Source organism: Scyliorhinus torazame, chromosome 13, assembly GCF_047496885.1.
Source record: "Scyliorhinus torazame isolate Kashiwa2021f chromosome 13, sScyTor2.1, whole genome shotgun sequence".
In the NCBI taxonomy this organism is placed as follows: domain Eukaryota; kingdom Metazoa; phylum Chordata; class Chondrichthyes; order Carcharhiniformes; family Scyliorhinidae; genus Scyliorhinus; species Scyliorhinus torazame.
This window is the reverse complement of record NC_092719.1, coordinates 214,634,561-214,662,294: the sequence shown is the minus strand read 5'-3', so window position 1 is coordinate 214,662,294 and position 27,734 is coordinate 214,634,561. Positions and strand designations below refer to the sequence as shown.

General features: G+C 50.7%; 1 protein-coding gene across 1 annotated transcript in view; it reads right to left on the bottom strand.

Moving 5' to 3' along the window:
* The window catches only part of abtb1 (ankyrin repeat and BTB (POZ) domain containing 1), an 88,359-nt gene extending 67,987 nt beyond the window's left edge, over positions 1-20,372 (bottom strand). The window contains exon 1 of the mRNA XM_072473045.1: positions 19,900-20,372. The gene's annotated coding sequence lies outside the window, so the exon portion shown is untranslated. The remainder of the gene's footprint in view (positions 1-19,899) is intronic.
* Between the last annotated feature and the right edge of the window lie 7,362 nt (positions 20,373-27,734).

The following is a 27,734-nucleotide window of genomic DNA, read 5'->3' as shown; positions in this document are numbered from 1 at the left end:
GGTGGGAGATGAGAAGCAAACATTTTTTAAATTGCACCGCCTAAAAGGGTGGCAAAGCAAATTCAATAACAATTTTACAAGGGAATTGGGTAAATAGTTCAAATGGAAATATTTCAGGTCTATGACATGTTTGATATGTCTGAAATGTCTGACACCATCATCCATTGCTTGATTCCTTATGCAATAGCTAATCATCAGCCGCCATTCAAGGTAAAAGTTAAAGTCGCCATAGCCCCAGATGACCACAGGCTGCTTTCCTCTTTGAGGGGGAGAGCTGACTGATGGGGATTTAACAGAGGGTCACCACACATCAGGTGAGGGGCAAGGTTGAGAAGACAGGATCCCCAACAGAATTGCCAACTCCGACCCATAATCGTCAACAGAGAAGCTGATGGAGTTCATCTCCGCTGAGCTACTAAAGCATACAGAAGCAGTGAAAGAAGTCGGTAATGAACTCAGCAATAGAGACCACGCTGGCTCCCATAAAGAGAGCAATGGACAGAGCAGAGCGGCCCAAGAGGCATCAGTGCATGACCTGGAGAAGGCAGCCGCCAACCAGGAGGAGCAGATCCCCTCGCCCGAAGCAAAGGCGGCTAGTTCGGGGCCGACCCAGAAAGAGGGGAAGATGGCGACCAAGAGGTCCGCCGACAGAACCTGCCGGCCATTGGACTACCGGAGGGCGCAGAGGGTAAGGACCTGACGGAATTCATCTCAAAGATTCTCAGGAAACTAGTCGGGGAGGAGGGCTTTGCTAAGCCCCCAGAAATGTAGGAATGAGAGGGGGAAGGAACCAAGCCAGCCAAGTGCAGATGAGCCAGTTTCAGGCTCAGGTGCGAGAAGGCTGATCAAAAGGAACAGCGCACGATCCAAGATCAGAATGCGGTGCTAGAAAATGTCGAAGAATTTAAAAGGAAATGCAACAACCTGCAGGCTGCAGTAAAAGTTCTGCACAAAACAGGAAAAGAGAATAGAGCTCGCACAACCGACCAGTTAAAGTGCCTGTGGAAGACTGAAAAATTGAAATCGCAACTATCCATAAAAAGAGGGATAATATGTGCATTCACCGCAGAATCCATGGATAATGGCCGGGGGCAGAATGGGAGAATATAGAGGAGGAAACTTGTGACTATGCTGACCCCGATAATGAGTGGGGACACACGGCCCCGTTCCAAACAACGGGACCAACAGCACCCCCAAAAAATGTCCTAGTCTCTTATGAATCTGCTCCCCACCCTGCTGGCGATATGGACAGAACGCCAAAGTTACATATGTAACCCTGTCGATGTTCGACGTCGATGGGCACGCGATGCCAACGGTGGCCCCAGCTTGGAGCTCCACTCTGGTGCTCATCCTCTGTGCGATGCTCAGCTCGTCCCCAACCACCGACTGACAATACATGACCTGCGGCTCAGTCTTCAAGCAGCTCAATGGCCGGCACAACGTCCGCTTGCACTCCCACGACATGAAGTACGGGTCAGGAAGTGGTCAGCAGTCCGTGACTGGGGTTGATGCATCTGACGACAGTAACTGCTACTGGACAGTGAGAGTGGAGCCAGACCAGGTTGGTCAGCGAGGAAAACCGATCAAATGAGGCCAGTCAATACGGCTGACACATGTCAACACTGGAAGAAACCTACACAGTCATCACTTTGTCTCACCACTCTTTGGCAACCAGGAAGTAAGTGCTTTAGGTGTGAATGGAAAAGGAGATGACTTGGATGTTTGGATAGTGCAATGCAGTGGAACCAGCAAGAAATATTTTGACATAGTGTGTGTTTGACAGTTTGACAAGTTCTTTGTAAAGTAAAAACAAATTTCTAAAGAAATGGAAAAATATTTAAAATAAAGTTTGTGTAAATGTAAGGATGCACATGTTCGACTGAAATTGCTTTAATTTTCAGTAGTAAAAGTCATAAACTTGGAAAAATCAGGTATTGGAAATAAAGTTTCAAAGTAAAAAATAAAGAATGCCTGCCACAACCGGCCTTAAAATATGAACGATGGAGTCTTTCCATCAGAGAATGCGGCAGAGAAGTCGCACACCCGGCACGTACACAGACATCACTCACCCTTTAACATCTGTGCATTGGTCGCGAAATCACGGAGGAGAGATTCCTCTATTTTGTAGCCGCCAGCAAACAAGCAACAGGACTGTGAGAAGAATTGATGATGGATCATTTTGTAATAAGGAATAGCGGGCCAGAAACACAAACAGGGCAGGATCTCACAACTGAATCTGCTGGAGAGCTCCTCAGGAGAGTCCACGGCAGGAAAAAAAGAGTGCTGGTGTGAGCTGTATACATACAGAGCTCCAGGTGAACAAGCCTCTGGTGAACAAACAATTAAGAAGAAATTGAAATCCAGAACAAGGCAGGAGAATGATGATTTCTTGAGTTATGGCTTTAATAGCGCCGATGCAAAGCCCATGTGTGTTATATGCAGGGAAGTACTGGCAAATGAAAGTTTGAAACACTCAAAACTTCAAAGGTGCATGGCGAGTTCGAGGGACAAACCTCTCGATTTTTTTCAAAGAATGCAGCAAGAACTTAAATTGCCAGTTCAACTTTGGGGTGGAGGACAGGTGCGCGAGGTGTTCAGGGAGTCCGACGAACCATGTCCATATGTTTTGGGCATGCCCGGCACTTAAAGAATTCTGGCAGGGCTTCGCGAGGGCTATGTCCAAGATTTTGGACACGCAGGTGAAGCCTAGTGCAACAATAGCGATCTTTGGGGTGTCCGAGGATCCAGGAGTGCAGGAAGCAAAAGAGGCCGAGGTGTTGGCCTTTGCCTCCGTGGTAGCCTGGAGACGGATCTTGTTAATGTGGAGAGACTTGAAACCCCAGAGTGTGGAGACCTGGGTGACTGACATGGCTGGGTTCCTCAGCCTGGAGCGAATAAGGTTTGCCTTGAGAGGGTCCTTGCTGGGGTTCTCCCAGCGGGTGGCAGCCTTTCCTCGACTTTCTAGGGGAGCGTAAAATGTCAGCAGCAGCAGCAATCGGGGGGGGTGGGGTGGGGGGGGGGGGGGGAATTGTCTATTCAATGTAATTATTTTTCTGTTATGTAAAAATTCTGGTTGAAAAAAAGCTTTAATAAAAACAATTTTTTTTTTTAATCGTCAGTTCAAGTCATTAGCAGAAATGTAGCATTGAATGGCAATGCAAGTGAGCTTGTGAGGACCAAGCAGGCTCACCTGTTGCATTAAGGTAGGAAATAATAGTGGGTCGCGAAGGCCGGCCAGCATGGGTCGTGGAGGCAGGCCGGTTGGTAAAAGTGGGTCATGGGGAAAAAAACGTTGAAAAACAGCGATTTAGACCAAATCTCACATAGCCATTGATTGCACTTCACTAAAACTCCAGTGACTAAACATAAAAATAAGAAAAAGCCAATTACTTATAAATTGAGCCTTCATCTGGATTTTGACCGAGGTTAATTATTTTCCATGTTTCCTGCACACAATTACTCCATTCACCCATCCCACTATCTGTAAAATTAGGAATTGCTTCTTGCTAACACTTTGGGCTGCGTTTTGCAAAGACACAGCAAATTACAAGAAATTTGAAATTAAAGCAGAGAAAAAATAAAATTGCCTTTATAAATAGCGTCATTATTTATCCTACAGATGCGAGGCAGCACTTCTCACCAACGCTAAATCTGTATTATAAATCCAGAGCCAGTGTTGATCTGAATGCAGAATGAATCTCCACTTTGCTCCAGAGTCGGGTCAGCAGCCGATGCCATATTTACTGAACATCATTGCAAAATTAGAATATTTTGCACAGATGCTACAATTGAAGCCTAATTAATCTTAGTAACATCACAATATGTTTTTTGAAATACTGTCTATCGCAAATCAAGTTTTCTAAATGTGGCAATGACATAAATAATGAGTTAATGTATTTTGATTGTGACTACTGGGCAGGAAACTAGGAAAACCGAATATTCTTCATTGAGTTGTGTCACTCAGCTTTTAACCTACATCTGAACCCTTAGAACAAATACACTGTTGCATGCTTCATTTAATATATATCACCTCCTACAATGCAATATCCTTCAGTGCTGCACTAGAATGTCATTGGCGTCCTCCGTTCCAAGTACTAATGGATACAAAATTCTAAAACATTCTGAGTCAGAGGGCGATGCTGCCCACCAAATCAAACGGAAACAGGTCAGATGAAAGGAAAAAGCCAAGTTAACATTTTGGATGTTGCTCTTCATTGCTCCGAATGATAAACCTCTCTCTGCACTAATGTCTCAGCTGTGCCTTGGATGTGTCATCACTGCTGCTGCCAAAGTAATTGTGAAAGAGAGGTTAGTAGAGATGCTGAATGAATCAAAAAATGATAAAGAGGAACTGCTGGACAGGCTGGTTTGCACTTAAAGCAGATAAGTCACCGGGAATGGCTGGGATACATCCGAGGATACGGAGGAAAGTAAAGGCGAAGAGTGCAGGGGCACTGGCCATAATCTTCCAAACCGTCCCAGATGTGGGGGCAGTGCCAGGGAGGAGAATTGCAAATATTACACCATATTTTACAAGGGCGGAAGGCTAACCTCAACAACAGGCCAGTCAGTTGACTTCATCCGTGAGAAACAGTTTAGTGACAACCATCCAGAACAAAATTGACAGTCACTGGGACAAGTGTGGAGCAGTTAAGAGTCAGCAAGGGGACTTTTGAGGACAAATCACGCTTGCTGATTTGATGGGAGGTTTTTGATGAGATTAATGCAATTGATGTGGTGCATGGACTTCCAAAAAGTATTTGATGAAGTGCTACACAATAGACTTGCCAGCAAAGTTGAAGCCCATGGGATGAAAGACACTGGGCGGGATTCTCCGACCCTCCGCGCCGGAATCACACCCGGAGCGGGGCGGAGTATAGCCGTTCACGCCGGAAATTCGGCGCAACAGCGCTTCTGCAGACGCACCAGTCCTGCGCGCGCAGTCGATGCGGCGCCGGTCGGGGGCCATTGGAACAGGCCGCTACGGCGATTCTCCGCGGTCGACCTCCCAACAGCGTGGTTGACATATGGGATCACCCGGCGGGAGGTGGGACCCGCAGCCCGGTGGAGGGTGGGGGGATCTGACTCTGGGGAGGGGTCTCTACAGTGGCCAGGCCCGCGATCTGGGAGGGACCTACCTTCCTCTGCGTGGGTTCGCTGTGTGGGCTCGCTGTGTGACCCCGCCATGTCAGCGGCTCCCACACCGAGATGGGCCGCCGCACGTATGCGCGGACCCACTTGCGGCCGCCGTGCACATGCGCGGCCGTGCGGTCTGGCTAGCAGTGCCCCGCCAGCAGCCAGAGCTGCAGGACGCACACCGGGGCTCTGCTAACCTCCTGGAAAACGGAGAATCACCCCGGACCATCGATGAAAAAGTCCGGAGTGATTCTCGCCCGTTTTCCGGCAGGCATGGGGACTTAGTCCCCAGAAGGGAGAATCCCGCCCAGTGTCAGCATGGATACCGAACTGGCTGAATGAGAGGAAACAACTAGTTGCGCTGCACAGTTGTTTTAAGGACCGGTGTAATCATTGAATAGATTGGTTACAGCACAGGAGACCAGTTGACCCATCATGTCTGCGTCGGCACTCTGCATGAGCGATTCAGCTCATGCCACAGTCCTGCCTTTTCCCTGTAGTCCTGCAGATATCTTCTCTTCAAATAACGATCCAAATCCCTTTTGAAACGCACCATTGAATCTGTCACTATCACTGTCTCAAGGAGTGCATCCCAGATTCTAACACTTGCTGCATAAAAATGTTGCTTATGTCACTGTTGCCTCTTTTGCCATTCATCTTAAATCCTTTGGTTGTCAACACTTCCACCAATGAGAACAGTCCTTCCCCATCGACTCTGTCCAGATCCCTCTTGATTTTGAACACTTCCATCAAAACTCCTCTTCTCCAAGGAGAACAGTCCCAACTTCTCCATTCTTTCTACATAACTAAAGTTCTCCATCCCTGAGATCATTCGCGTGGATCGTTTCTGCACTCTCTCTAACACTTTCATGAGGAGGCCATGTGGCACGGTGGTAGCATGCCTCGCTCTGGACCAGAAGCTCCGGGTTCAGGTCAAACCTGGACTTGGCTAGGGAAGCAGCACTCGTAACACATTACAACGGGCTGAGAATCAGCTTGGGAATCTTCCACCACTTCCCCACTATTCCAAACGGGGGGTGGGGGTGGGGAAAGTATGTGGAGGTCTGCTTAAAAAAAGTCACGGCTGAACCAGTCTTTTTTTTTAAATTTAGAGTACCCAACTATTTTTTTCCCAATTAAGGGGCAATTTGGCATGGCCAATCCACCTAACCTGCACATCTTTGGGTTGTGGGGGTGAAACCCACTGCCATGTGAGAGTACCTTTAAGAAATGGGTGTTTAAGAAATGCACCTTTAAGAAATGGGTGTTTATCAGTGATGTCAGTGTGTGGGTGGAGCTGGGCAGTCTGTCAGCTTTTTACTTTTGTTTTAGGCTGTTTGCTGCAGGGTGCGTTTTAGTTTCGTTTTCAGTGTTGGAGCTGAAGCCAGACAGAGCGGGTGTACTGTTGATCTCTCTGCCATGAAAAGACTATCCCTTGATCATTTGGTGAATTCGGAATTATAAATGTTCTCAGTAGTGAATGCAAACCTGATGTGCTTCTGTTAAAAGGTGTCGTTTTTTTGTCTTCTGGATGTTGTTTGGGAAGTTATTAAGGATTACTTAGTGTTGTATTCTTTGGGGGTTGTATCTGAATTGATGGTTGCTAAGATGTTCACTGTATGTTTTAAAAAGGTTAACTTGAGTACATAGAATAAACATTGTTTTGCTTTAACAAATACTTTTTGATTTCTGCTGTACCACACCTGTAGAGTGGGACGTGTGCTCCCCATACCACCATCTATTAAAGGTTGTGGGTCAGGTGAACTCCATGATACACCTTGGGGTTCTCTAAACCCTGGCCCATAACACCACACAGACATGGGGAGAATGTACAAACACCACATGGACAGTGACCCTGGGCTGGGATTCGTACCCGGGTCCTCAGTGCCGCAGTCCCAGTGCTAACCACTGCACCACATGCCGCCCTACTGAACCAGTCGTTTTAATACAGGTTTATCATAACTTCCTTGCTTGTTTACTCTGTCGCTATATATAGAAGCCAGGAACCCGTATGTTTTATTAATTGCTCCCTCAACCTGTCTTGCCACCTTCAATGACTTGGGTACACTGTAACTCAAAACATCTACTTAGATGACACATTCAAGAATGGCAATTTCATATATGATAGATATGCTAGATAGATTGCTGCCACAAATAGCACTCATCCTATAGGGAGAAATATTTTTATTTTGCAACTTCAGTACGGCATAATACAGATATCAATTCCAAATTAAGGATGATTAAGTTGGACTATTTCATTTGAAAATGTGTTTGGAGCTACTTTTGCAACATTTTCACAATTATAAAGCAGATTCACAAAATTTGCAAAGAATGTTCACCTCAATTAGGGCTTTAAAACTCAAGGATATTGTTTAAAAGTAAGGAATAGATAGAGCAGTCAGCTACAACTATTTTTAGATTTTCCTTCAGGGTTTCATTAAATAAAGTCTAGTTGTCAAGCATTGATATTATATCAGTGTTTGTGAACTAGAACTATATTACAGTAGGAAAAACAGTTTATTGTTTTTGCACCATTTTTGCAAATGAACAAAGATTTACAGTCGCGTTCCCCAGAGGACATTACCAGGAACATAACTATTCTTGATAGAGACTGTCCTCGACATGGATGTGTGTACAAGGCACAATTGCAAAATTTGGGTGGCACAGTGTGGGCAGGGGCCAGCGAATCATGGCCGCATGTTTTGGGGGGGGGGGGGTTTTGGGGGGGAAAGAGTGTTTGCAGTCTTAACCTGATTGCTGGGGAGTATCTTTCCCGGGTGTTTATTTGCTGTAACCTGTTTTGACACACGTTTGTACTAATCCATTGAAAAAAATGTACTTTATGATCAAATGGCTTCCTTCTGTGCTGTAACCATTCTGCAATGTACCCATACTTACCCTGAATATTACAGTACAAGATAGATATGCTAATATGTTTTATAATTCCTAATTTGTATGTGGCTGCAAAGGTAAAGCTATGGTTTCACTTTGGGATCTAACTTGCCCAATGTTACCAGCTAGGATCGTAACACAGTGACAACGCTCAAAGTATTTTACTGGCCACAAAGCACTTATCCTGAGGTTATGGCACAATTAATTTCATTAAAAACCTGTTCAGTGAAAAATACCTGCTTGTTTTATTATCCCAATATCAATTTGCTTCATTATTTTAGAACACACCTTTCACCACATCCCCCCCCCCCCCTCCCCAAAAGGAAACAGCTTTCCTTAACCGTTCATTTCTAATCAACGGTGTTCGTGTCAGTTGCTCTCATGTCTTTAGTGCTATTATAGAATAGAATCGGGCAGCACGGTGGTGCAGTGGTTAGCATTGCTGCCTCATGGCACCGAGGTCCCAGGTCCGATCCCGGCTCTGGGTCACTGTCTGTGTGGAGCTTGCACATTCTCCCCGTGTTTGCGTGGGTTTCTCCCCCACAACCCAAAAGATTCCCATTAGTTTGATTCTCCTGCTCCAAGAGACATGAAATGAAGTAACCTGTCCTGTCCCCGCACCCCTCCCCCACAGTCTTTCCACTATGAGGTAATTGACTCTGACCAGAGGATCATCCTGTCTTACATCCAGCTGATCGCAGCTCTCTACAGCTGGTGTTTATATCTGCATGTCTATAACAGACTTGCCTGCTCTCTGGGTCGTTTCCGTAACCCAGAGAAACCCCCCCGTACTGGTGGACCCTACAAGAAAGGGCCAGCGGGACTTCCGGTTGCGGCTATGCGGAGCTAAACCGCACGATTCGGCAACTCCCGCTATCACGGACTTTCGGGCTCGTTAGAGGAGACCCAACGGAATTTTTTCTGAAGACAACCCGTGGGGAAGGGAAGAGAGAGGTCCCCCTTCAATTTTTATGGACCGGACCAGAAGTGAAACGGCCAAAAAAGCGGCATTGGAGCAGCGGGAGAAGCGAGGGAAGAAAAGCAAAATGGCGGCAGCCGGGGACAAAGCGGAGTGTGGGCCGGAGCTGCAGGAGTTCATCACGCGCTGCTTCGAGGAGCTGCGGAAGGAGATGCTGGCGCCTATGTTGTCAGCAATTGAAGGGCTAGGGATGACCCAGAAGGCCCACGAGGTAAAGATCCAGGAGGTACAGAAAAGAGTCAGTGAGAATGAGGACGAGATCTTTCCAAGAGCCGGTGCAGACTCAAAGGGCCGAATGGCCTCCTTCTGCACTGTAAATTCAATGATAATCTATGATTAATCTAGGACAAAGGTTCGGCACAACATCGTGGGCCGAAAGGCCTGTTCTGTGCTGTATTTTCTATGTTCTATCTTGGGCCTGGCGGTGAGAGTGGAGGAGCACGAGGCGCTGCACAAGAGGTGGGCGGGAAGACTCGAAAACCTGAAGCACAGGTCGAGGAGAAAGAACCTGCGGATCCTGGGTCTCCCTGAAGGAGTGGAGGGGGCCGATGCCGGGGCATACACGAGCACGATGCTCGGGGCGATGATGGGCACGGAGGCCCCTTCGAGGCCGCTGGAGCTGGATGGGGCACACCAGGTGCTGGCGAGGAGGCCCAAGGCAAATGAGCCGCCAAGGACGATGGTGGTGAGATTTCACCGGTTCACGGACAGAGAGAGGGTCCTGAAATGGGCCAAGAACGAGCGGAGCAGCAAGTGGGACAATGCAGAGATCCGAATATACCCGGACTGGAGCACGGAGGTTGCAAAGCGGAGAGCGGGTTTCAACCGGGCCAAGGCGGTGTTGCATCGGAAAGGAGTGCGATTTGGAATGCTGCAGCCAGCGTGATTGTGGGTCACACACAAGGATCAACACTATTATTTCGAAACGCCTGAAGAGGCGTGGACCTTCATACAAACCGAAAAGTTGGACTCAAACTGAGGGTTTGTGAGGGTGGGGGGATGTTTGAGGTTTGATGTGTGATGGTTGTTGTATATAGGGGGTCAGACACGCGCAGGAAATGTTACATGGGCTGGGGGAGAGAGACAAGGCCGCGACAGGAGCTGCGCCAGAGGGGGCGGGGCAGGCTTTGGAAAGCGTGGGGTTTTTCCCACGCTAGGGAAGAAAGGCGGGAAGGGGAATGGAGGAACGCATACTGAATGGGACACTCCCACACGGGGAGGTCAATGGGACGGCGGGGGAAGCCGGGGTCAGCTGACTTACGGGAGTGATATGGGGGGAGCAAAAAAGCTAGACGGGGTCTAGCGGGGGGGGGGGGGTTTGCAGCTGCACTGGCCGAAAGGGAATGGGACACAGAAGAGGTGGTCGGGGCGGGGGTCCCCCGGCTGGGGGACTGGAGGGTGAGGCGGACACGGGACTGGCCTAGAAAAGGAGATGGCTAGTCGGCTGGGGGGGGGGGACCACGTCAGGTTAAGGATAGGACAGGTATTCCATTCGGGATTGGACGCGAAGAATAGAGGAATGGCAATATTGGTGGGGAAGAGGGTGTCATTTGAGGCCAAGACTATCGTAGTGGATAATGGAGGGCGATATGTGATGGTGAACGGTAGGTTGCAGGGGACGTCGGTGGTGTTGGTAAATGTATACGCCCCGAACTGGGATGATGCTGGATTCATGAAGCGCATGTTGGGGCGCATTCTGGAGCTGGAGGTAGGAGGCCGGATAATGGGTGGGGACTTCAATACAGTGTTGGACCCAGCACTGGACCGCTCCAGATTAAGGACTGGAAAGAGGCCGGCGGCGGTCAAGGTGCTTAGGGGGTTTATGGATCAGGTGGGGGGGGGGGGAACCCATGGAGGTTTGCTAGGCCGCAGGCCAGGGAATTTTCTTTTTTCGCCCACGTGCACAAAGCCTACTCCCGGATAGATTTCTTTGTTCTGGGCAGGGCACTCATCCCGAGGGTGGAGGGAATAGAGTATTCGGCCATAGCCGTTTCGGATCACGCCCCGTACTGGGTGGAACTGGAGCTGGGAGAGGAGAGGGACCAACGCCCACTGTGGTGGCTGGATGTGGGACTGCTGGCAGATGAGGTGGTGTGTGGGAAGGTGAGGGGGTGCATCGAAAGGTACTTGGAGGCCAACGACAACGGGGAGGTGCGGGTGGGGGTGGTATGGGAGGCGTTGAAGGCGGTGATCAGGGGAGAGCTAATCTCCATCAGGGCGCATAGGGAGAAGACAGAGGGCATGGAAAGGGAGAGGTTAGTGGGGGAGATTTTAAAGAGTGGACAGGAGATACGCAGAGGCCCCTGAGGAGAGATTACTTGGGGAAAGACGACGGCTCCAGACGGAGTTTGATCTGTTGACCACAGGGAAGGCAGAGGCACAGTGGAGGAAGGCGCAGGGGGCGACCTACGAGTATGGGGAAAAGGCTAGTTGGATGCTGGCACACCAGCTCCGTAACAGGATGACAGCGAGGGAAATAGGGGGAGTCAAGGATGGAAGGGGAGCTACGGTGCGGAGTGCGACGAAAATAAACGAGGTATTCAAGGCCTTCTATGAAGAGCTGTACAGATCCCAGCCCCCAGCGGGGGAAGAGGGGATGAGACGATTCCTAGACCAATTGAGATTCCCGAGGGTGGAGAAGCAGGAGGTGGCTGGTTTGGGGGCACCAATTGGGTTGGAGGAGCTGAGCAAGGGTTTGGGGAGCATGCAGGCGGGGAAGGCCCCGGTTCCGGACGGGTTCCCGATGGAGTTCTACAGGAAGTACGTAGACCTGTTGGCCCCGCTACTAGTGAGGACCTTTAATGAGGCAAGAGAGGAGGGGACCCTGCCCCCGACAATGTCGGAAGCGACGATTTCTTTGATCCTAAAGCGGGACAAGGACCCACTGCAATGTGGATCGTACAGGCCGATCTCGCTCCTCAATGTGGATGCAAAGTTGCTGGCAAAAGTGCTGGCCACGAGGATCGAGGACTGAGTCCTGGGGGTGATCCACGAGGACCAGACGGGATTTGTAAAGGGCAAGCAATTAAACACCAATGTGCGGCAGCTCTTAAACGTGATAATGATGCCATCGGAGGAGGGAGAGGCGGAGATAGTGGCAGCTATGGACGTGGAGAAGGCCTTTGACCGAGTAGAGTGGGAGTCCCTCTGGGAGGTGCTGCGTAGGTTTGGGTTCGGGGGAGGGTTTATCAGAAGGGTTAAGCTCCTTTACAGAGCCCCGGTGGCGAGTGTAGTGACGAACCGGCGGAGATCGGAGTACTTTCGGCTGTACTGGGGGACGAGGCAGGGGTGCCCCCTGTCCCCCCTGTTGTTTGCATTGGCGATCGAACCCTTGGCCATGTCATTGAGGGAGTCTAGGAAATGGAGGGGGGTGGTTCGAGGGGGAGAAGAGCATCGGGTGTCGCTTTATGTGGATGACCTGTTGCTGTATGTGGCGGATCCAATGGAGGGGATGGTGGAGGTCATGCAGACTTTAAGGGAATTTGGGGCGTTTTCGGGCTATAAGCTCAATGTAGGGAAGAGTGAGCTTTTTGTACTACAGGCAGGGGACCAAGAAAGGGGGATAGGCGATATACCGCTGAGGAGGGCGGAGGGGAGCTTTCGGTACCTGGGGATCCAGATAGCCCTACATAAACTGAATCTGACGAGGTTGGTGGAGCAAATGGAGGAGGACTTCAAAAGATGGGACATGTTACCGCTCTCGCTAGCGGGTAGAGTGCAGTCGGTCAAAATGGTGGTCCTGCCGAGGTTTCTTTTTTTTTTATTAAATATTTAATTGAAAATTTTTGGTCAACCAACACAGTACATTGTGCATCCTTTACACAATATTATAACAACACAAATAACAGTGACCTATTTTATAAACAAAAAAAAACAAAAAAATGAATAAATAATAAATAACAAAAATGAAAACTAGCCCTAATTGGCAACTGCCTTGTCACAAGTAACACTCTCCAAAAATATAATTTAACAGTCCAATATATAATTATCTGTAGCAACGACCTATACATACTATACAGTATATATTAACAACCCTGAGAGTCCTTCTGGTTCCTCCTCCCCCCCCCACCCCCCCCACCCCGATCCTGGGCTGCTGCTGCTGCCTTCTTTTTCCCATTCCATCTATCTTTCTGCGAGGTATTCGACGAACGGTTGCCACCGCCTGGTGAACCCTTGAGCCGACCCCCTTAGGACGAACTTAATCCGCTCTAGCTTTATAAACCCCGCCATGTCATTTATCCAGGTCTCCACCCCCGGGGGCTTGGCTTCTTTCCACATTAGCAATATCCTGCGCCGGGCTACTAGGGACGCAAAGGCCAAAACATCGGCCTCTCTCGCCTCCTGCACTCCCGGCTCTTGTGCAACCCCAAATATAGCCAACCCCCAGCTTGGTTCGACCCGGACTCCGACTACTTTTGAAAGCACCTTTGTCACCCCCATCCAAAACCCCTGTAGTGCCGGGCATGACCAAAACATATGGGTATGATTCGCTGGGCGTCTCGAGCACCTCGCACACCTATCCTCCACCCCAAAAAATTTACTGAGCCGTGCTCCAGTCATATGTGCCCTGTGTAATACCTTAAACTGAATCAGGCTTAGCCTGGCACACGAGGACGACGAGTTTACCCTGCTTAGGGCATCTGCCCACAGCCCCTCCTCGATCTCCTCCCCCAGCTCTTCTCCCCATTTCCCTTTTAGTTCATCTACCATAGTCTCCCCTTCGTCCCTCATTTCCCTATATATATCTGACACCTTACCATCCCCCACCCATGTCTTTGAGATCACTCTGTCCTGCACCTCTTGTGTCGGGAGCTGCGGGAATTCCCTCACCTGTTGCCTCGCAAAAGCCCTCAGTTGCATATACCTGAATGCATTCCCTTGGGGCAACCCATATTTCTCGGTCAGCGCTCCCAGACTCGCGAACTTCCCATCCACAAACAGATCTTTCAGTTGCGTTATTCCTGCTCTTTGCCACATTCCATATCCCCCATCCATTCCCCCCGGGGCAAACCTATGGTTGTTTCTTATCGGGGACCCCCCCAAGGCTCCAGTCTTTCCCCTATGCCGTCTCCACTGTCCCCAAATCTTCAGTGTAGCCACCACCACCGGGCTTGTGGTGTAGTTCCTCGGTGAGAACGGCAATGGGGCTGTCACCATAGCCTGTAGGCTAGTCCCCCTACAGGACGCCCTCTCTAATCTCTTCCACGCCGCTCCCTCCTCCTCTCCCATCCACTTACTCACCATTGAAATATTAGCGGCCCAATAATACTCACTTAGGCTCGGTAGTGCCAGCCCCCCCCCCCCCCCCCCTATCCCTGCTACGCTGTAAGAATCCCTTCCTCACTCTTGGGGTCTTCCTGGCCCACACAAAACCCATGATGCTCTTTTTAATCCTTTTAAAAAAAGCCTTCGTGATCACCACCGGGAGGCACTGAAACACAAAGAGGAATCTCGGGCGGACCACCATCTTAACCGCCCTGCCGAGGTTTCTGTTTGTGTTTCAGTACCTTCCCATCATGATCACCAAGATCACCAAGACCTACCAAGAGTAGGTAGGAGTATTAGAACATAGAATACAGCGCAGTACAGGCCCTTCGGCCCACGATGTTGCACCGAAACAAAAGCCATCTAACCTACACTATACCATTATCATCCATATGTTTATCCAATAAACTTTTAAATGCCCCCAATGTTGGCGAGTTCACTACTGTAGCAGGTAGGGCATTCCACGGCCTCACTACTCTTTGCGTAAAGAACCTACCTCTGACCTCTGTCCTATATCTATTACCCCTCAGTTTAAAGTTATGTCCCCTCGTGCCAGCCATTTCCATCCGCGGGAGAAGGCTCTCACTGTCCACCCTATCCAACCCCCTAATCATTTTGTATGCCTCTATTAAGTCTCCTCTTAACCTTCTTCTCTCCAACGAAAACAACCTCAAGCCCATCAGCCTTTCCTCATAAGATTTTCCCTCCATACCAGGCAACATCCTGGTAAATCTCCTCTGCACTCGCTCCAAAGCCTCCACGTCCTTCCTATAATGCGGTGACCAGAACTGTACGCAATACTCCAAATGCGGCCGTACCAGAGTTCTGTACAGCTGCAACATGACCTCCTGACTCCGGAACTCAATCCCTCTACCAATAAAGGCCAACACTCCATAGGCCTTCTTCACCACCCTATCAACCTGGGTGGCAACTTTCAGGGATCTATGTACATGGACACCTAGATCCCTCTGCTCATCCACACTTTCAAGAACTTATGGGGTTTGTGTGGGCGAATAATACCCCGAGGGTAAGGAGAGGGTTCCTGGAACGCAGTAGGGACCGAGGAGGGTTGGCGCTGCCAAACCTAGGGAGCTACTACTGGGCAGCAAATGTGGCGATGATCCGCAAGTGGGTGATGGAGGGAGATGGGGCGGCATGGAAGAGGACGGAGATGGCGTCCTGTAAGGAACGAGCCTGGGGGGCGTTGGTGATGGCACCGCTGCCGCTCTCGCCGACCAGGTACACCACGAGCCCGGTGGTGGCAGCAACGCTAAGGATCTGGGGCCAGTGGAGACGGCACAAGGGTGCAATGGGAGCCTCGGTGTGGTCCCCGATCAGGGGTAACCACCGGTTTGTCCCGGGGAGGATGGACGGGAGGGTTTCAGAGCTGGCACCGGGCGGGGATTAGAAGAATGGGGGACCTGTTCATTGACGGGACGTTTGCGAGCCTAGGGGCACAGGAGAAGTTTGAGATACCCCCGGGAAATGCCTTTAGATATATGTAGGTGAGGGCGTTTGTGAGGCAACAGGTGAGGGAATTCCCGTTGCTCCCGGCACAAGAAATTCAAGACAGGGTAATCTCGGGTGTATGGGTCGGGGAGGGCAAGGTGTCGGCAATATACCAGGAGATGAAAGAGGGGGAAGCATTGGTAGAGGAGCTGAAGGGTAAATGGGAGGAGGAGATTGAGGAGGGGTTATGGGCTGATGCCCTAGGTAGGGTTAATTCCTCCTCCTCGTGTGCCAGGCTCAGCCTGATACAATTTAAGGTGGTTCACAGAGCGCACTTGACGGGGGCGAGGTTGAGTAGGCTCTTTGGGGTAGAGGACAGATGTGGAAGGTGCTCAGGGAGCCCGACAAACCATGTCCATATGTTTTGGTCATGCCCGGCACTGGAGGGGTTCTGGAGAGGAGTGGCGGGAGCAATATCTCAGGTGGTGAAAGTCCTGGTCAAGCCAAGCTGGGGGCTAGCAATATTTGGAGTAGTGGACAAGCCGGGAGTGCAGGAGGCGAAAGAGGCAGGCAATTCTGGCCTTTGCGTCCCTAGTAGCCCGGCGACGGATCTTGCTAATGTGGAAGGAGGCGAAGCCCCCCCAGCGTGGCGGCCTGGATAAACGACATGGCTGGGTTCATAAAGCTGGAGTGGATTAAGTTTGCCTTGAGAGGGTCTGCGCAGGGGTTCTACAGGCGGTGGCAACCGTTCCTGGACTATCTCGCAGAGCGTTAGAGGAAGGTCGGTCAGCAGCAACCTTGGGGGGGGGGGGGGGGGGGGGGGGGGCTTGCCTGGGAGGGTGGATGAGCAAGAGATAACATGAAGGATTGGGGAAACTGGCACGTGTGGGAGAGAGCCATTGTACAAAGCTATGTAACATATCATTTTACCATGTATATATCTTGCTCTGTGCGATTTCTTTTAATTTTGTTACAGGGGGGGGGGTTATTGTTTGTAAGGGTGAAAAATTGTGTTAAAAAACTTTAATAAATACATTTTTTTTTAAAAAGAAAGGGCCAGTGGACTGGCCTTACATCTGGTTCTTGATCGGATAAGCTTTGGGGAACCCCACCAGGTTTTATGCGCCCGTGAGCACGTCACTAAGGGTCTCAGCAGCATGCAAGCATTCTCCAGTCAGGATGCCTTCCCTAGATTCACAGCTGCAAGAAATCCCAGCAAGTAAAACGGCAGAAACATCAAGACTGTCGGCCCAGTTGAGCAGGAGCAAGATTCACAAATTTGTTTTTAGGCCACCAAGGTTAAAAATGATAGTTCCTAATTTTTGACCAAAGAATAAAAGAAAACAAAATAAAAGCAAGTTACTGCGGATGCTGGAATCCGCGATAAAAACAGAAAATTCTGAAACGAAAACAGAAAATACTGGACAATCGCAGCATGTCTGATGGAGGGAGAAGGGAGCTAACATTCAAGTCTGGATGGTTCTTTGTCAAAGCTGAGAAAACCTACATCGTAGCATTCCATGTGGCACCAACAGTAGAAACGACAACTGTTCTTAGTCAGCAGTGGTCGACTGAGAACACTGAAATCCACGAGAATTTTAGAGACAGAGAAGTGTTTTACATCCAACATATTAAGATCTGAACTCCTGACTTTGGAGTTTCCCATACTCCCCATCCACTCACCCTCCCCTCCCATTCTCCCTCCCCATCCCCTCACCCTCCCTCCCATTCTCCCTCCCCATCCCCCTCCCTCTTCATCCCCTCACCCCTCATCCCCCCTCACCCTCCCTCCCAGTCTCCATCCCCATCCCCTCCCTCCCCATCCCCCTCCCTCCTCATCCCCCCTCACACTCCCTCCCATTCTCCATCCCCTCACCCTCCCTCCCATTCTCCCTCCCCATCCCCTCACCCTCCCTCCCCATCCCCTCACCCTCCCTCCCCATCCCCTCACCCTCCCTCCCCATCCCCCTCACCCTCCCTCACCCCTCCCTCTTCATCCCCTCACCCTCCCCTCATCCCTCCCCTCCCCCTCACCTCCTCCATCCCCTCACCCTCCCTCCTCATCCCCTCACCCTCCCTCCTCATCCCCCACCCTCCCACCCATCCCCTCACCACCTCATCCCCTCACCCCTCCCACCTCATCCCCTCACCCTCCCACCTCATCCCCTCACCCTCCCACCTCATCCCCTCACCCTCCACCCCACCTCATCCCCTCACCTCCCACCTCATCCCCTCACCCTCCCACCTCATCCCCTCACCCTCCCTCCTCATCCCCTCACCCTCCCACCTCATCCCCTCACCCTCCCACCTCACCCCTCACCCTCCCACCTCATCCCTCACCCTCCCACCTCATCCCCTCACCCTCCCACCTCATCCCCTCACCCTCCCACCTCATCCCCTCACCCTCCCACCTCATCCCCTCACCCTCCCACCTCATCCCCTCACCCTCCCACCTCATCCCCTCACCCTCCCACCTCATCCCCTCACCCTCCCACCTCATCCCCTCACCCTCCCACCTCATCCCCTCACCCTCCCACCTCATCCCCTCACCCTCCCACCTCATCCCCTCACCCTCCCACCTCATCCCCTCACCCTCCCACCTCATCCCCTCACCCTCCCACCTCATCCCCTCACCCTCCCACCTCATCCCCTCACCTCATCCCCTCACCTCATCCCCTCACCTCATCCCCTCACCTCATCCCCTCACCTCATCCCCTCACCTCATCCCCTCACCTCATCCCCTCACCTCATCCCCTCACCTCATCCCCTCACCTCATCCCCTCACCTCATCCCCTCACCTCATCCCCTCACCTCATCCCCTCACCTCATCCCCTCACCTCATCCCCTCACCTCATCCCCTCACCTCATCCCCTCACCTCATCCCCTCACCTCATCCCCTCACCTCATCCCCTCACCTCATCCCCTCACCTCATCCCCTCACCTCATCCCCTCACCTCATCCCCTCACCTCATCCCCTCACCTCATCCCCTCACCTCATCCCCTCACCTCATCCCCTCACCTCATCCCCTCACCTCATCCCCTCACCCTCCCACCTCATCCCCTCACCCTCCCACCTCATCCCCTCACCCTCCCACCTCATCCCCTCACCCTCCCACCTCATCCCCTCACCCTCCCACCTCATCCCCTCACCTTCCCACCTCATCCCCTCACCCTCCCACCTCATCCCCTCACCCTCCCACCTCATCCCCTCACCCTCCCACCCCCTCCCATTCTCCCTCCCCATCCCCTCACCCTCCCACCTCATCCCCTCACCCTCCCACCCTCCCACCTCATCCCCTCACCCTCCCACCCTACCCTCCCACCTCATCCCCTCACCCTCCCACCTCATCCCCTCACCCTCCCACCTCATCCCCTCACCCTCCCACCTCATCCCCTCACCCTCCCACCTCATCCCCTCACCCTCCCACCCCCTCCCATACTCCCTCCCCATCCCCTCACCCTCCCACCTCATCCCCTCACCCTCCCACCTCATTCCCTCACCCTCCCTCCTCATCCCCCCTCCCATTCTCCCTCCCCATCCCCTCACCCTCCCTCCCATTCTCCCTCCCCATCCCCTCACCCTCCCTCCCCATCCCTTCACCCTCCCTCCTCATCCCCTCACCCTCCCACCTCATCCCCTCACCCTCCCACCTCATCCCCTCACCCTCCCACCTCATCCCCTCACCCTCCCACCTCATCCCCTCAGCCTCCCACCTCATCCCCTCACCCTCCCACCCCCTCCCATTCTCCCTCCCCATCCCCTCACCCTCCCACCTCATCCCCTCACCCTCCCACCTCATCCCCCCTCCCATTCTCCCTCCCCATCCCCTCACCCTCCCTCCTCATCCCCCCTCCCATTCTCCCTCCCCATCCCCTCACCCTCCCTCCTCATCCCCCCTCCCATTCTCCCTCCCCATCCCCTCACCCTCCCTCCCCATCCCCTCACCCTCCCTCCCCATCCCCTCACCCTCCCATTCTCCCTCCCCATCCCTTCACCCTCCCTCCTCATCCCCTCACCCTCCCACCTCATCCCCTCACCCTCCCACCCCCTCCCATTCTCCCTCCCCATCCCCTCACCCTCCCACCTCATCCCCTCACCTCATCCCCCCACCTCATCCCCTCACCCTCACTCCCCATCCCCTCAATCTGCCTCACTATCTCCCCTGGGCCTCACTCACCGCACTCTGTAAAGTTCCCCCCCTCCTGCAACTGGTGAAGAGTTCGCTCGTGTCCATCTCTGTCCCCCGCTGAAGCTCGGATTCGATGCATGGACCCCGATATTGCGGAGTCCCTGTTGTTATTATTTATACTTCAACCAGCGACCTGCCCTCAGGAGGCGGTGCCCGCAGCGACCTCGAATGTAAACAGACCCGGCTGAGGGCAGTGCGCCTGCGCAGCCCTCCCATCACAGCGCCGTCCGCAGGCCAGGAGGAGCACTGGCTCCACCAATCACACAGCGCCGCCCGCACCACGGGAGGAAAAACGCGCAGTCTGCCCGTCACAGCGCCACCCGCAGCTCAGGAGGTACAACGCGCAGTCTGCCCGTCACAACGCCACCTGAAGCCCAGGAGCAGCACCGGCTCCGCCCATCACACAGCACCGTGCAGTCTGCCAGTCACAGCGCCGCCCGCAGCCCAGGAGGCGCACTGGCTCCACCCATCACACAGCGCCGCCCGCAGCACGGGAGAAACAACGCGCAGTCTGCCCGTCACAGCACCACCCGCAGCCCGATAGCAGCACCAGCTCCACCCATCACACAGCACCGCGCAGTCTGCCCGCCACAGCGACGCCTGCAGCCCAGGAGGAGCACCAGCTCCACCCATCATGCAACACGCGCAGTCTGCCCGTCGCAGCGCCGCCCGCTGCCCAGGAGACGCATCCGCTCCCAGTATGCCCGTCACAGTGCCACCCGCGGCCGGGGAGGAGCACCGCGCAGTCTGCCCGTAACAGCGCCATCCGCAGTCCAGAAGGAGCACCGCGCAGTCTGCCTGTCACAGCGCCGCCAGCAGCCCGGGAGGAGCACAGGCACCCATCTCACAGCACGGCGCAGTCTGCCCGTCACAGCGCCACCCGCAGCCCAGGAGGAGCACCGCTCAGTCTGCCCGTCACAGCGCCACCAGCAGCCCGGGAGGACCACATGCTCTTCCCATCACACAGCATCGCGCAGTCTGCCCGTCACAGCGCCGCCCGCAGCCCGGGAGGAGCACCAACTCCTCCTGTCACACAGTTTGGTTTAAATTGAGCTGGAGGATTTTTCTGATCTTCCAGGTTGATCCTGTGAGGGATCCTGAGGGAGGGAGAGAGTGGGGGTGATGGAGAGAGTTGGGAGGGGTGAGGGAGAGAGTTGGGAGGGGGGGTGGGGTAAAGGAGGAGGTGAGGGAGAGTATGGGGGGGTGAGGGAGGGGATGGGGGTGCGGGAGGGTATGGGGGTGAGGGAGGGGATGGGGGTGAGGGAGGGGTGGGGGAGGGAGGGGATGGGGGTGAGGGAGGGGATGGGGGTGAGGGAGGGGAGGGGGTGGGGTGTGAGGGAATGGGGGGGTGAGGGAGGGTATGGGGGTGGGGTAAAGGGGGGGAGGGGAGGTGAGGGAGGGGGTGGGGGGTAGGGGGAGGTGAGGGAGGGTATGGGGGGTGAGGGAGAGTATGGGGGGTGAGGGAGAGTATGGGGGGGGAGGTAGGCAGGCTGTTGAAGGGTGCGCATCTTTGGACTGTGGGAGGAAACCAGAGGAATCCCAGACACGGAGAACGTACAGACTCCACACAGGCAGTGACCTGAGGCTGGAACTGAATTGCATTCTTGCTATCCTGAGATCACCACTGCTTGATCTTTGACGGTGGTTGTTTGATTGACAATAGTTGGTCCTCTGGGTGATAAAAGATCATTCACCTGAATAGTTGACTCTGTTTCTGTGGGCCAACTGAATATTCCTAGAATGTTTACTGTTGTTATTTCAGGCTTCCAGCATTCAAAGTATTTTGCTTTTGCGTTGACTCCTTGTACACTTAGCCAACAGTCAGCTCAGTCTCTGCCCTCATATCCTGAACTGAGGCTCAAAGGATAGCACATTGAGTTCAAGTCTCATTCTAGGGACATGGCTGACACTCCAGTACAGTGCTGAGGGAGTGCTGTACTTTTGAATAAGTTTTCTTTCACATACACAACAGGGGCTTTATCTGACCTCACAAGTGGGACCTAAAAGATTCCATTACACTATCTGAAAAAAGATAGGGGATTTCTCTTCCCTATCCTGGCCGATATTTGTTCCTCAATCAACATTGTTTGTGGGAGCTTGCTGTGTGTATTTTAAGACACCCTGGGGTTGCGCTTGGTCAATTCCAGCCCCACGTGACCCGGAGTCACAAAACAATTAAAATTAACTAATAATTATTTTAATGCCCAAAGTCTTTGGCCCTTAGCTGCCCAACAATTACAGTCACCAGGTTTGTAAATTTAAACACAATTAACTTATATTAATAACAATAACTGTAATTAAATATGCAGCCAATACAACTCATTAACTGTTATCTAATTTCTAACCCCTTCGTTAACTCGTCCCGTCTCTCTACACACACACACACACAAGGGAGATAAACACAGAGGGGAAAGAGCGGTGTAAAAATAATACTAAAAGTAAAAGAATAAAAGTCTCTGTTTCAGGTTGACATCTTCCAGTTCGATGAAAAATGAAATGAAAATCGCTTATTGTCACAAGTAGGCTTCAATGAAGTTACTGTGAAAAGCCCCTAGTCACCACATTCCGGCGCCTGTTCGGGGAGGCTGGTACGGGAATTGAACCGTACTGCTGGCCTGCCTTGGTTTGCTTTCAAAGCCAGCTCTTTAGCCATGTGCTAAACCAGCCTAGGCCTCTAGTTGGACTTTGCTTTCAGCCTGTAATGATTTTCAGTGTAGATTCATCATGGTCTCGAGACTTCTCTGTCGACTCAGAAACAGAAGGCAAGAAACATCTGGGAGAAAAAGAGAGAGAAAAACAAACGCAACCTCTCCTCTCTGCAACCAGGAGCTTTCCCTGCTGGGTTCTCTGAAAACCCCCACCTGGCAGGACCCATTACTGTCTGTTGCCAGGCAGAAAACAATCCTTGGCCAATTCAATGGCCACCAGCCAACGAATTAAACCAATGCCATCCGATCTCTTGGGTGTCTGAAAGTCTGAGTTCCTCTGTTCAAAAGCTAAAATTTCACAGCACCCTGTTGATCCCCTTGTTGCCCTTTCTTTATTTTTGCCGTTAGCATTTTTGATCCATGGATGCTTAATGGACGTGTACCTTTAAGTCAAGCAGCAGAGAGAATTAGGGATACAAGAAGTTGCGGCACAGCATGTGGTGCTGCCAGCTTTGGACAGCAGAACCCAGAATTTGTGGCTCCCGAGAGCTGGGGTGGGACTCGGTTCGATTGGTTGACTGGTGGCCAATGAATTGGCCAAAAGGCTGTACTCTGCCCGGCAACAGGTGGTAATTGGATCCTACCCGAGTGGAATGATTTTCAGAGGCCAAGGAAAGCAGAGTTGAGACCTGGACACATAGGGACAAGGACCTGCTCCTTCTAAAAGCAAAGAACAATACAGCACAGGAACAGGCCCTTCAGCCCTCCAAGCCTGTAACTCCCTCTCTCTCTTTCTCCAGAAAGGCTGTGAGTTGATGTATTTCTGAACCTACAGAGAAGCTGAATGAATGAATCTACAGTGAAACCATCACAGGTTGCAAACAGAGACCCGGATCTGAAAGCTCAGTGTGAAGGACGATCTGCTTAAAACAACCATCTGGAACAAAGACTCTTTTTCCTTTTACTTATTTTTCTGCACCCTCCCTTCCCCTCTGTGTTCGTCTGTCTTGTGTGTGTGTGTGTGTGTGTGTGTAGAGGGTGGGGGCAATTGAAAGTGGGGGATTAGATAATAGTTAACCAGTTGTATTTGCTGCATATCTCATTATAGTTCTTGTTATATATAAAAAGTATTTGTGCTTAAACTTACAAACCTGGTGACTGTAACTATTGGGCAGCCAAAGACCAAAGACATTGGGTATTTGAAGGGAACCAGCTATTTCTGATAGGTAAAAGGCTCATTGTTTTAGCCATTTTGATGTAAATACTAAAGCCCAGTTTGAAATCCATTTTAAAATGGATTTCATCATAAGACTTCAAGCGTAACCTTAGATTACCAAAACACACAGCTTGCAGTAACAGAAGCACAGAATTTGAAACATCCACAGGCTAGCTAGAAACAAAAGCAACATTTCTACTGAAAAGTTAAATTGACATTATAAACTGTCCATTGTTCTAATGAACAGAATTGCAGAAGTTCAAATTAGTTTCATTAAAAGTATTAAACAGTACCACAATCTGATCAAGGTCAAAATAAGCACCATGGCAACATGAATCCACTATAGTTCAGAATATGAATAGTATAGCAGTCAGCAGAAAAACCAGAGCTGATTAAAAGTGTGGATCACATTCCAATACACAACAAACATCTAAAAATGCAACATATCCATAGCGATGTTGCATATTAATGATTGACAACTAACCATCCAACCAAATGCATTTGACACTCATCCAAGCCAATCAGCACATTACAGGGGTAGGGGCAGATGGAGTCAAACTGATAAAATTTTCCTTAAAAATAGAGGTCCGGGCAGCCATTTTTCATCCAGGACCACTCTATACCATTTACCTAACTACTCGCAATCCTTATTTCGTATTTTCATATTTCCACTCTAACTCTTAAAGTCTGCGCAAGCTGTTTTGCTTTGAGCAAGAAACCATTACTGTATTTTGAAAGTTAAATCTGTTTGTAAACTACTAAGACGATTATATCTCATAAAGTCTTCTGCTGGCAGGGGCTTACTGAGAACATTTGATTTGTAACCACAAGAAGATTTCAAACTCTCAATTATAATCAATAGACACAATAAAAGATTTAATTTTGCACCCGATAAGTGTAACTTAAATTTCTACTGAGTTCAAAGTGTATACGAGACTATACTTAAACCGCATGGTAGATTTAAATAGTATTTTTCAAGGAATTATTGGTAAATTCAATTGTGTTGCGTCTCTGGGTCGATGGAGGGCTGGAATTGACTGCACCCCAGCTCAGGGGGTCATATCAGCACAGTTTGAAACTTTTGATTTCCTTCCGTCCTCCCCTCGACTTAAAGGTAAATGTCCATTAAAGCTCCATAGACCAAAAATGATAATGGCAAAATAAAATAAATAGGAAATAAGACAATCAACAGGAATACAGTATATTGTCTGCTTTTTTATCTACGTTCAAAAACACTTTACGGATAGAAAAATTCTGTGGATATTGGAAATCCAAAGTAAGAACAAAGTTGCCAATATTCAACAGGTCAGTCAGTGCCTGGGGAGAGAAAGAATAGAGTTAATGTTCCAAGTTGCATGGACCTCCGATGGCGAAGGCCAGTCATCTTTTGGCTCACCAGATGAAGTGGTAGGCAGCCTCCTGGGAGACCACACAGATACACGCAATTCACACGGTAACCTGGTTTCCACCTTCCTCAGGTTAATATGGCTTTTGAATCTTGGATTGCATTTTGTTTATTGTCACGTGTACCGAGGTACAGTGAAAAGTATTTTTCTGCGAGCAGCTCAACAGATCATTAAGTACATGAAAAGAAAAGGAAATAAAAGAAGATACAGAATAGGGCAACACGAGGTATACAATGTAACTACATAAACACCGGCATCGGGTGTAGCATACAGGGGTGTAGTGTTAATGAGGTCAGTTAATAAGAGGGTCATTTAGGAGTCTGGTAACAGCTGTTTCTGAGTGTGTGTGTTCTCAGACTTTTGTATCTCCTATTCGATGGAAGAAGTTGGAAGAGTGTATAAACCGGGTGGGAGGGGGTCTTTGATTATGCTGCCCGCTTTCCCCAGGCAGAGGGAGGTGTAGATGGAGTCAATGGATGGGAGACAGGTTCTATTGCAATCTCTATAGATCGGAGCCTCCTGCGGATGAGTCGGTCATGTCCCGACTTTCTTGATGATCCCAACAGTTGAGGCGGATGGGAGCAGTGAGTTGGAATCCCCGTTACACCCCAACGAGAGTTTAAAATGTTTTGGGTTGATGCAATCTGGCAAAACCCCTGGTCCAGATGGCATTCCGACTGAATTCTACAAGTCGTTCTCGGGGCAGCTTGTGTCTTTAATTCTGGACGTGTTCAATAATTCCCTATCCCAGGGATTGTTGCTCCCGACCCTCACTCAAGCCTCTATTTCCCTGCTTCTTAAGAGGGACAAAGACCCGACAGAGTGTGGTTTGGACCATCTTATTTCACTGTTCAATGCCGACGTCTAGCTACTCGCTAAGGTACTGGCCTTTTGCCTGGAGCCTTGCCTCCCAAATGTAATCTCGGAGGATCTAACAGACTTCGTGAAGGTCGACAATTGTCGGCCAATATACCGTCGACTGTTAAATGTTGTCCTTTCCCCCTCGTCGGTGTCCGCACCGGAGGTGATTGTATGCTGAAAAGACATTTGATAGAGTGGAGTGGGACTATATATTTGCGTTTCTTGGGAGGTTTGTATTTGGCCACAAATTATTTCTTGGATCCGTCTATTGCCAGTGTTCGTACGAAAGCCGTGAACTCTGATTAGTTTCCTTTGAATAGGGACAGTCCACCGTCCCCACTCCTGTTGCTATGGCAATAGAGCTATTGTGCTGAGGTACCATGTTAAGTGGAGTGGCATTAGAATCATAGAATCCATCAAGCACATACCAACTCTCTGAAAGAGCTCCCTACCTAGGCCCAATCCCCCACCCTATCCCCATTCGCCCACCTAGGGGGAATTTAGTATAGCCAATCCACCTAACCTGCACATCTTTGGACTGCGGGGAAACGCACTCAGACACTGGAAGAATGTGCAAACGTCACGCAGACAGTCACCCAAGATCGGAGTCAAACCCCGGTCGCTGGCACTGCGAGGCAGCCGTGCTAGCCACTGTGCTACCGCGTCGCCAATTAATCGGGGAGGGGTGGAGCATCAGGTGTCCCGTTACCCGGAAAATTTACTATTCTATATTACGGACATAATGAAGTTGCTTCGCATTTTTGGCTCCTTCTCTGGCTACAAGTTAAACTTAAGCAAGGGTGAATGAATGCTTCCCAGTCAACCCCCATCCACCCGTGGAGTAGAGCCCACCTGGGGATGTTACCTTTTCGTCTCGCCAAGGCAAGCTTTCGCTATCAGGGGGTTTTCTCTTCAAATCTTTTTTTTTTTTATTAAGGTCCACAAATTGATATCTTCTTTTATTTGAGGGGGGGGATAGGACCCCCAGGATGCGTGGCGTGCTGCTCCACAAGGACAGACAATCGTGAGATCTGGCCCTTCCCGATTTTTTGTTTTGTAATTAATATTCCGAAAATATTGTTATGGCTTAGCGATCCTGGATCCCTAGGGGGACAAATGGAAGTGCGCTCCTTAGTCTTCATGCAATAATTACTGCACCGTTGCCCCCCCCCCCCCATTAGATTTTCCTCAAATCCAGTGCTGGTCTCCTTCCTGAGAATGTGGAAATGGTTTTGACGAATGTGATATAAAATAGTTACTTTAGAGTTATTAGTTACTGTAATGTAAACATAGGCCGGTCTGATTCTGTTAGTTCACAGACAAAAGGATTTTAGAATGCATGGCAAAGCAAGGGGCAGGGGTGTCCAGTTAAGGAGGAGAAAAGGATGCTGGGTAATAGGGAGCCAGAGGAAGGGATGAGAAGTGAGCCAATCAGGATGTATGGCCAGGTCAGGAGGGGTATAGGATGACCTATGGGAATCGTGTATGTGAAACTTGATGCCATTTGAATGTATTTGCAGAAATCCCTTTGTCTCCTTCTTCATTCATTTTCCAGGGGTATAGGAGACTAGTTCTGTGTCCTGTGCCTGTGTGAAATGAATCAGACTTGCAAATCAAATAAAATAACTAATGCTGTACCTGCAAATCCATCTCGACTTTTATTGAGGCCAGACTGGCGGGTAAAGAAATTTA